General features: G+C 46.1%; 1 long non-coding RNA gene across 1 annotated transcript; it reads right to left on the bottom strand.

Annotated features, from left to right (window-relative positions):
• Nucleotides 1-1079: 1079 nt before the first annotated feature.
• On the bottom strand, nt 1080-5302 carry LOC148164653 (uncharacterized). Its single transcript, XR_015767925.1, has 3 exons — nt 5243-5302; nt 2600-2770; nt 1080-1465 (listed from the first exon to the last, which is right to left on the bottom strand). It is a non-coding gene; the product is annotated as an uncharacterized LOC148164653 (long non-coding RNA).
• Nucleotides 5303-8488: the final 3186 nt, after the last annotated feature.

The raw sequence follows: 8488 nt of genomic DNA, 5'->3' as shown, positions 1-8488 counted from the left end.
TGTGACCCTGACGAAAACTAGCTCTTCGAATCCAAATTCACAAGAAAATTATTTGTATCAGGATGAGGATGAGTTTATCTATTGTGTTTGATGGAATTTGCCCGAGGAAAGAACCAGCCCCCCTGCTAGATGTCAGTCCAACACTGAATTGCAGGTTAAAACCTGTTGGATAATTACAGAATTGAGGCATTATGGTCCTCACCCTTCCTAAGGGGCATTTTAATTCTCTATAATGGATCCATTGCCTTTATTCTCCTTCAAGGAGTTTTCACACCTACAACCTGGTCTGTTCCATCTCTTGGAATCAGAGTGTTTCTGCCCTTTGGCAAAGCTGGTTGCAAAGGCTTACTGTTTTTTTTCTTCAGATTCAATGTCAACTGCTGCTTATTCAATTTCTAAATAAGCAAATATATGTGTGTGTGTGTTTGCATAGCTTTATTGATCTATAATTTACATATCATAAAAATTTGATATTTTGCATAAACACGAGTACACAATTTAATAGTACTTAGATTTATGGAATTGTGCAGCCACCAGCACAACTCTGTTTTAGAATATTTCCAGCCCTCGGAAAGCTTCCTCTTACCCCCTCCCAGTCAATTCCCATGTTCACCCTTCCCCTGGGCAACCCCTGGTCTGCCTCTGTCCCTGGAGATTTGTTTTTTCCAGACATGTTGTATAAGTGGAAAAATATAATCTGTAGAGTTGTTTTCTGTCTTTTTATTTCATTTGCATTATGTTCTTGAGGTTGGTCAAGTTGTAGCATGCATCATTCCTTTTTACTGCTGAATGTATTCCATTGTGTGGACGTACTACATTTGGTTGAGAAAAGCATATTTTGAACAGAAACTGACACCAGGATAGATAGGTTGGGAGTCCAGAGAAAATCTGAGACACGTCACCTGCTCTGAAGGCCCTCAACATTGCTTTGGAGAGGTAAAATGAAGACATATGGAGCAATAAAAGAAAAATTTGTAGTTATGAGAGGTGAGGATGTTAACTAGACTCATGGCGATCATCTCACAATATATACAAATATCAAATCATAATATATACCAATATCAAATTGTACACCTGAAACTAATCCGATGTTATATGTCAGTTATGATAAGGAAAATCTGTGTCCTAAGATGGCAAACCAAGCCAGCGAGAGAGTCCCAGTCCTTGCCCCGGGGCTCTTCCTCGTTCTTCTCCCTGCCCACCTTCCCGCGTGCACCAATCCGGGTTCTTCTCCCTGCCCCGCTTTGTGCACGTGCCAAAAGTGCCAAGTATGCAGAAATAGAAACATATAAATTTCCCCCTTTGTGCTCAGGGCTCAGAACTTTGGAGACCACTCTCCTCTGAGCCCACTGACGTTAAATAAACCTCCTATCCTCCAAGATCTCCGAATGCCGCTTGGTTCTTCCATGGTGTGATCCAGTCCAGGTTCCATAACAGTTACACCTCGCTAAAAAAAGAAAAAGACCTGGAAGAGAAAAGTAACATTAAAAAGTAGTGTTTAAGACAGAGACTGGCAGAGCGATGGGACCTGGAGTGCAGTGGAGAAAGTTTGAGTCAGAGACATCAGTTGGATGATTCTAGAACAGATTCTGATGAAGGACTGAGGAGAGGAATGCAGAGGGGCTGTCTGGCCCAGACTCACTATGGCCACTCTCCCCCAGGCTCTTCCTCGCCCCCCACACACGTGGGGGGTGCTCACAGGCCTGAAGATGCACCAGCCTTCCCCTCCTCAAGGCCCCACTTGCTGCTGGAGCCCTGGAACAGCTCTCACCACTCCCCCCCACTCCTTAAGGCATCCACCCTGTCATTCACTACCTCGTCTCCCTACTCATGTTCTTCACGAGCACTTACCATTTAGCAGAAGCCGTGATGATCTCACTTTCCTGTTTCTTTTCTACCCCAAGTCTCAGGCTTCTACCTTCCTTATTTCTTAGTTAATCCCTGTGTCCGGTACAGTGCCTCGCTTAACTCAAAAACTATTTGTTGAATGCATGCAACTTGCACGTGAGACATTGCACAAGGAAAGTAGCGAGGCTTTAGACAATGAAGAGGTTGGGTCAATTAAAATTCTCAGTAAGCCTGGTGCTATCATCAAAGACAGGGCAATTGGGGGCCTGGCGGGGGCTTCTGCGGCAATGTGGGGAACTCTGCGTAAACACATGGCATCTCTGCTAATGTGGTGGACGATCACCAGAAAGAGCCCAGTAGGAGACAGAGGACAGGAACAGAGAGAAGACAGTCAGGATGGAGAAAAGGGGAGAGCAGGTATATTTCGTATGACAGAAAAAATAGAAACCACCCAGAGGGTAGATGGACCCCAAGAGAGCTGCAAAGGAAGGGAGCAAGGGTCAAGGCCAGAGGGGCGAGGTAGTACATCCACAGAGGTGTGAGGAACAGGAATAGGCCTGGTGCTCCTTCTCCCTGGCAGCTTAAGCCCATCACAGCCCCTGCATATCTTCCAAGCTGCATAGACCTCTACCCCCACCTTATCTGCTCTGAAACTTTACAGATTACTTAAGAGCTAGCAGGAACTTATAAGGCATTTTGTCCAATGTCCTTATTTTGCAGATGAGAAACTTTGAGAGAGAGAAATGCTTACACAGTTAGTGGCAGAGGTAGGTCTGTAATCTGACTCCCCGACTTCTCAATACAGTCTCCTCTTCATTTCTCCGTATTTCTTAGACTTTGAATTAAAACAACCATATTCGGAATATCCCAAGCATCTGTCTAATGTCTGTAAGATTCATTCCTCTCAGTTTCCTGGCAATCCCTGGGGAGAGAAAAAAGTGGACACAGAGTGACATGCAATTATTTCAATATTGGAACCATGTTTTGAGGAATCCAGTAAGCCAAGTGAAGAATCTAAGGTGGTCCACAAACTATGATTAAACAGGATCTTTTCTGCATGATTGACACCGAATCCAACTTTGACAGTGAGCTAACATCCAGGGGAGCTAGTTATCTTGATTTTAATAAACCCCAGAGACTGGGCTTCCAGCATTGGCTACTTGACAGAGTCAACTAATGTGAAATGCCTCCAGCTACAAATGTCTAAAAATGTTAAATAAAATATGACAAAGTTTATTTAAAATATGTAATTGAATTAACAAACAAGAAAGAGAGACCCTCGGATGCTAGAGGCAAAGAGGGAACCAAAGATCAATATAGCGTGATTTGCAGTCATAGTCAGGAGAAGTGGGAGTAGGGAGTTAATCCACCCAGAAACACACCCTGCTACCCGAGCCTTTGTTCTCACTCGGTGAAGACAGTACATGAGATTTGGGGTAGAAATTAGAACTCAGACCTCTGCATAAAGCTGAGATTCTTGAAACTCAGCCCCCTTAATGAAGAGGACACAAAAAACTCCACCCACCAACGAACCTCTGTCTAGGGCTCTGAAAAGGAATAAAGTAAGTCTGGGTTGATATTATCTATGTGGTGCAGCAATCCCAAGGTTGAGCTTGTAACATATAAATTGATCCTGCATTGATAATACCCCCGGAAGTGATTCAAGACCTTGAGATAATGGAATTATCCGGGAAAAAAAACCCACAAAAAAATCAGTATGCTCAAAGCTATGAAAGCACTTTTACAGAAGGGATGGACTATTAGGAAGGATAATGCATGTTGAAAACAGAACAAACTGATTGGTAAAAGAAATGTTAGAAACGTGAAGGGTAGTCTGAATGGAAGATAGAACAATCAATGATTCAGTTAAGCTCCTGTTCCTAACCTGTGACTAAATGTTCCTTTCATCTTTTAGTTTCATTAAAGCTCATTTAAAAAATTATCCCAGGGAAAGCCTGGCTGGCTCAGTCAGTAGAGCATCCGACTCTTGATCTCGGGATCATGAGTTCAAGCCCCACACTGGGTGCAGAGCCTAGTTAAAAAAAGAAAAGAAAAGAAAAGAAAAGAAATTAATACAAATAAATCAGTAATCACAGTAAGCATGAACAAAGATACCTCAATAGTTAAGAGTCATATTAGCTCAAATTCTAGAGCAGGTTGTTTTCTCCTTTCTATCGTTCAGAGGAACTCGTAAAATACAATCTGTTGGTGCACTATGCGGTTTTGAGCAGAGAGCACCCCGGCAAGAGTCGGATCTGACACAGTTGAGTTTGCTACGGCCGCTCGGAGGCTCGGAGTCATGGACGATGAACTACGTGAAGTCAGGAACTGGCTCCAGCATTTTCTGGTTTTGTAACCATGGGCAAGCTCCTGAGTTTCTCATTTGTAAACCTAAGGGGATTTCTTCCCCTTCACCTCATCACTTGACACAGTCCCATTAAAAGACTAACGTGGGAAGACCATAATCAAGTTCTACATAAAAACCCAAGTTCCGAAGTCTAAACGACCATCTAGCTGTTCGTTGCTAGAAGGCAACAAGTGACTCTTGTTATTTTTCAGTCTTGCTTTTACCCACCATTAAAAACCATCCTGGCCCTATCAGGACACCTTAGAACCAGTTTTGTTTTTGTTTTGTTTCTGTTTCTGTTTTTGTTTTGTTTTTAGGGGGGGAAAGAGAGGAGGGGCAGAGGGAGATGGAGAGAGAATCTCAAGCAGACTCAGTGCTGAGTGCAGAGCCCTACTTAGGGCTTGCCTATGACCCTGAGATCATGACCTGAACCAAAATCAGGAGCCGGACTCCCAACCAACTGAGTGCCCCAGGCGCCCCAAGGACACCTTAGAACCAGTTTTAATTTACATGCCACTTTCCTCTCTTTGCATTGCAAATCCACAGGAATTTGCAGCACAAGACTCTAGTTTGCCAGTCCTGGGTCGTTCATTCGTTCATCATTTACGAATCCACCCATAGGACATGCTGCTGAATCCACGCGGCAGGTTGAGGAGGTCAGTATGCCAAGGCCCCTATCCCCACACATGTAGACCACTTCGCTGCCAAACCTGAGTGCCACTGAGGGGCCAAGGTAGGGTGCGGGGTTGGGGGGAGGGGGGCAGGGACAGTCTGCCTCCCAAACCTCTGCTCCTCCTCCCACGTCTGTGTTCCACGTTCTGCAAAAGATCATCAAAGACTGGGGGAAACTTGATTAGCTTGTTTATCCACAAGTGTGAGCCTCAGTACATCCTAACTTCCCCTAGAAGTTCTTCTTTCCTTTAATTGGCTAAGTTCCTCTGGGAGTTCATCCTGACCAGTCAGTTCTGCACCTACAGCACACAGCCCGGAACAGCCTGCCCCTCTGCATGGACACTCCAAGTTTTATGAGAAATAAATCAATCCTACCTTCGGAACTGAATCGATGAGCCCCGTCTGCCAGTGCCTGACCGTGTCATAGGACCTTTCTATAGCTGGGTTGGCCTTTCTAGAAGGAACTGGGTGAGGGTGGGCAAATGTCATAGAGTGCAGATACTGAGTTAGGGCAGCTTCCTCAAAGTTCAGATCCTATCTCGTTCTTACTCAAGTCTTCTCAATCTGCAGAATTCGCTGGAACCACCAGCGAAAGCTTACAGAAGGGACTGATAGTCCAGAAACAATCTACTTATAAAATAGGAAGGAAAAAAAACCTTCGCAATTTCAGTTTCAAGAAAGGTCTCTCTTATGAGATCAGACTACATTCCTACAGAGTTTAAGTGAGTCATTATAGACACAGGACAAGTGTCAGCTCCGGGTGTTGTAAACTTGCTATGTACAAGTATTGCCCAGAACCACTGTACATGTGATGAACCATCCCCCCCTCACACGAGCTTTCTTTTTCATTGCTTTTAATTAGGTTTGCAGCTTGTTTAGAAATCCCAAGTTCTTAGCAGATTTTAAAGGAAAATGAACCTTTTAGAAACCTTAAAATTTATTTCTTTAAAAATAAACAGATTTAAAGGTGTTAGTTATGGGGCATAATCTTTCATGGTGATTTTCAATTTATAATAGAAATAGCAGAAATGTAGGCCCTTCCACTTCAGAGTATAGGAGCGTACGTGTTAGAGCTGAGTCCAGGGTGGAATTCCCCTACTGGGCGCCTCTAGAAATTGGAAACAAAATTTTCCCATCTCAGAGTTAGGTTTTAAAACCCATACTGACGGATCAGAGCAGACACAGTGTCAGTCACCTTGAGGGACCGGCCAGGAAGAAGTCACTGCCTTCAAAGAGGGATTAGTATTTCCAAGGGATGTGTCCGGGAAAGCACCTTGCCTCGTCGCTCACTCCCTTAACACCGCAGTAGGGAATTCATGGATCAGGCTGAGGGGAGTTTCCAATTCACTTGACAGCTGTGGTTCTTCTTACAAAACAAGTCCATTGGCATCCAGGTTTCGATCAATTCTGGGTCCCTGAAGAGACGGAGTTCTGGAGCCTGGAGGGCTAAGGATCAGACCCTTGGCTCCCATTAATTCACCGCAGGAGGCCCAGTGCCGGCTACCCAGTTGGCTTTTCCAGATAGCATGTGGTACCGTGGAGCAAGGATGGCTTGCGGACAAGCCCCGAGCTCCCGTGAGTCATCTTCGTAGGTGGGCCTTTGGCAGACAAGCCTATGACCCCACCTCTTCTCCAGAGTGTGTGATTTCAGCCATTCGCCTCAACCACTTTGCCCTGTGGCGTGGACTGAATTGTGTCCCCCCAACCAAGTTCGTATGTGGGAGCCCTAACCGCCATGCGATGGTATTTGGGGATGGAGGTAATTAGGTTCAGATGGGCTCACGAGGGTGGAGCTTTCATGATGGGATTAGGGCCCCTGTAAGTAGAGACGCAGAAAGCTTGCAATCTCTCTCTCTCCACCATGTGGGGGCACAGTGAGAAGGTGATCATCTGCAAGGCAGGAAGAGGGCCCTCCCCTCTCTCCCCAAGCTTGCTGGCCCCCTGATGTAGGACTTCCACCTTCCAGAACTGTGAGGAATGCATTTCTGTTGCTTCAACCCCTGGTCTGTGGTGTTTTTTTCCAGTGGCCCAGCTGATTGGGACAGACTGTGATGCAGGATCTAGTCAGATGGGTAAGGCCTCACAGCAAGACCCTTGTCCACAGCCCTGTGGCTGAATCCTTTCTTATGTTTGTGTCCTTCACACAGACTGAGGAGCTAACGTAGTCGGCCCTTTCCCCCACGGCCAGCCTCCCTGGCCAGGCTCCCTTCCACCACACCCCCCTGCTCTGCTTTATACCTCTGCATCGTTGCCGTTCCAACTGGTCCTTCCAGTATCTTCTTGAGACCACTGCCTGGTTTTACTCAATCTGAGACCCTGCATAGGCACCATCACCCTGGATGCCCAAGATGGGCACAGGAACTTTATTGACCGATCACCTGATAACCTTACCCTTGCCCAGTGACCCAGACAGAATGAAAGGGAGGCAGACTGCCCACAGTGAAATGAGAAACAGGCTGTAAGGAAGGGACAGAATGTGTATTGCCATGGAGAGAACTGAAGTACGAAAAGAGACAGGGAGGCCAGCCAGGTACAGCAATGGATGGGCGGTTTCTTCTGGGCAGCAGCTCCAACAGCACCTCTTGCAGGGAGCCTTCCAGGATACCTGAATCTAACTATCTCATCCTCTGAGCTCCACCCGCCCTTCTGTCCATTTCTAGAAGCTTCACATAGGATATTGTCCTGTAATGTATTTGTTTTTCTGTCCTCCGGGCCGTTGGGGCATGGGTGTCTGTGCGTGGTTCATCCTTTATCTCAAATACCAGGTGCAACGTCTGGACCACCGTGGATGCTCACTACAATTCTGTTTCATTGAATGGAATCCGTTTCTAGGCATCCCAGCCCAGTAAGAACTTACCCTTCCTTCCTTTAGATTCTCTCCCACCTCATTCCCCACATGACACTTTCTTCTAACAGGCTCCAACTTCCCCTCTTCCTGGGAGGAGCTCAGAGAGGGACATTCAATTCATTATCATTCTTCTCAGCTTCATAAGACCAATGGGCCTGGATATGGCATCCGGTTGTTTCCCCCGAAAGATGCTCCTGGGTTCGCCTCTGTGCTCCAGTTTTTAGCTTCCTCAAGTTTCCTTGTGTAGGTGAGGTGTTCTCCATTTGGATTGAGTCTCTGAAGTTCATTGCTCAAAAGTGTCACTTTTCGGGTCCCCAGATGATTAGCCAAGTACACGCTCACATTAGCCACGGCCCTCTAGGAAAAATCCTTCTAACGTATTATTAAAAATTTGTTCCTTGATGCATAGTGTCTTGCTTTGTCTTTCCCCTTCTCATAATTGTTGACTGCTCTCCGAACGTTTGCCAAAGGCACAGGTGGGAGCCATCCTGCCCACGGGAGGTGTATTATTTACGGGCATCTTCACTGTGCAGTTGAGAGTTGGTGGTATCAGGGCAGGATATCTCTGCGGTTTCTATAAGAGTGTGCAGAGCTGGCGGAAGTGAGACACGGACCTCGTCAAACCAGATTCAGGAGGATCCAGCCCTCCGGTAATTACATACAGCTCTCCTCCGCCGCTCTCTGCAAAGCGTTCCACAAGTCTGGCTCAAAAATGCTTAAAATGTAAGGTGTATGCTCTCAGGCATACACAGGCCACCCAGTGCCCACAGACT

Source organism: Eumetopias jubatus, unplaced genomic scaffold, assembly GCF_037043125.1.
Source record: "Eumetopias jubatus isolate StellerSeaLion01/CBP00866 unplaced genomic scaffold, mEumJub1_p1.0 scaffold_3, whole genome shotgun sequence".
Taxonomy (NCBI): Eukaryota; Metazoa; Chordata; class Mammalia; order Carnivora; family Otariidae; genus Eumetopias; species Eumetopias jubatus.
Note: the sequence above shows the minus strand (reverse complement) of the source record. Positions and strands in the feature narration are given on the sequence as shown.